Genomic DNA, 2545 nt, shown 5'->3' with positions numbered 1-2545 from the left:
ATGAGGGATCCACTGTTGTTCATAACACTCCTTTGTTGCCTGGCCAAGTAAAGGTGAGTGTGGAGGAGGTTACGCATGCAGATGCTCCAATTCTTGTACCACTGATGAGGTTTCCTTAGTGGGGCAAACACTTCACACCTTCCTTGCTTAGCCGACACATCTGGTCAAGTCTTTATCACAACAGGTACTTATTGTCCTTACTATATGTTTCTTCTTTTTAAATTAATTCATTAAGCGTGCCTCAAATTAGGCTATTTAACTTTGTTTCATGAACAGGTAGTTGTGTCTCCGGCAAAACCACCTCCAAAGCCCGATTCAGAGGTCGATGATCCGCTTTATCTGATGACATTGACCATCCCAGAGCTTTTCTTGAGGCCTTATCAGGTTAGATGAGATCCCACCGTGTTTGGAGTCTTTAATCCAAATTTCCCCCTCAACATAAAGCACGAAGACCTCTCTGAAATTGCACACGATGGTCAATGTCTCAGCATATCAGTGTTACAGTTGTGGATTCTGTAAGTCATTTTATATTACTTTTAATTACCTAAGTTATTGCTTTCAATTCATAAATATTTAACTTTGACTTAACATAAACAAGCATCTCACTGAAACATGTATGCGAGTGGGGAATTCTGATATCTATGGATTCCTCGAGCCACGGTCCATTTAGAGGTCTGGGCAATCACAGTTTGAGTCTGAAAGTTACATAAAGAGTTGGGTGCAGAGTTCACAACGCGATGTCTATCTTGGAGCCTACCTAAATGGGTAAGTCACAAAATAACTAAATTTAATTAATGTTTACTAATGTACTAACCCATTTTAGGTTCCACTGCAGCGGACACTGGCAGATGGTGGTCATCCTGCCCATGGAACACCTAGTTGTCTGGTTTTGTTCATTGCATAACAGGCCAGACAACTACCTTAAGGGGATTATTAATAGGTTAGTGTTCTTTTCAATACATTTGCATTGAAATTCCTCAACGTACAACACCAGTTTTTAATTGTTACTCATTTGGAACAGTGCTTTAAAAGGTCTTGATGATGCTCCACAGCCTAAATCAAAGGCTTCTGCTAGGTGGATTGTCATCAAGGTACGCCATTTACATAAAACTTCCACTTATATATATTTCTTTATGTGTCTGTACACTAGTTGTTTAATTAATATCCAAATTTCATTATGTATTTAGTGTAATAGACAAAAAGGAAGTACTCAGTGCGGCTACTATGTGATGCATTGGATGTCCACCATCATTTTAGGAACTTTTAAGAATAATTGGGAAGCGGTAAGTTAATTTCAAACAAAATCGATTTATTTATAATTTGTATTACATTATTAACTTATTATGATTTATTTCATCATGCAGTATTTTAACGATCCTAGACCATTGGAGCCAGAGAGATTAAAGGCATTGCGGATCCAGTGGGCACAATTTTATCTCCGAGTTAGAGATCAGGCCTAGGATTTAGGGACAATGGTTTTTTCCTTACTTTACTTTGGTTTAACATTTTTGACATTTTCTATGTAATCTGAACATTGAATTCATTTGATGATTGTTCTTTATGATAAATCAATTATTTGATGTTTATTATCATTAAAACTGCTTGAAAGCAGAATAAAATGTTTATTTGCTGTGAATTGGGCTAGAAATTGCATTTGATAGGTACAATTTTGGGTTTACTGTAAAAACAGAAAGTATATATAAAAAAATACTTGAAAACAACATCGGTTATTAACAAAAACTGATGTTAATATGATAAACAACATCGATTATTTATAAAAACCAATGTCGACATGAACCTCAACATCGGTTGTAATAGAAAACCGATGTTAACGTTTGTATATTAACATCGGTTATTTGTGTATAACCGATGTCAGCGTTTGTATTTTAACATCGGTCATCTGAAGATAATCGATGTCAACTCTTGTACATTAACATCGGTTAGTTATAAATAACCGATGTGAACATTTGAATGTTAACATCGGTTATCTACACATAACCGATGTTATACACAAAGAATTACACCAAATAAGTGTATGCATCATGAACGTTGACATCAGTTTTCTAGCAAAACCGATGTTAATGGAATATAATAACATCGGTTATCGTAGGAAACCGATGTTAATATATTACATTAACATCGGTTTTTCTAGAAAACCGATGTTAATATAACATATTAACATCGGTTTTACTGCAAAACCGATGTCAACGTTCATCATGCGTACACTTTTTTTGCTGTTGTTCATTGTGTTTAACATCGGGTATTTAGAGAACCGATGTTGTCATATATATGTTAACATCGGTTTTACAAAACCGATGTTAACATTGATACATTCAACATCGGTTTTAGAATTGATGTAGAATGTTCTAAATAACCGATGTTGAAAGTGTATTTTCTAATAGTGTTGATTGCGCGCTAAGCCTTACATCTCAGGCTAAGCGCATATTGCAGAAAATTTTGTGTTGCAGAAAGCGCTAAGCGCAGCCTACTGCACTAAGCCCTAGATGTTCACTGGACTTTACAACTTCAAGTTGGGCTTAGCGCG

Source organism: Glycine soja, chromosome 1, assembly GCF_004193775.1.
Source record: "Glycine soja cultivar W05 chromosome 1, ASM419377v2, whole genome shotgun sequence".
NCBI classification, from domain to species: Eukaryota; Viridiplantae; Streptophyta; class Magnoliopsida; order Fabales; family Fabaceae; genus Glycine; species Glycine soja.
This window is presented reverse-complemented; position numbering follows the sequence as displayed.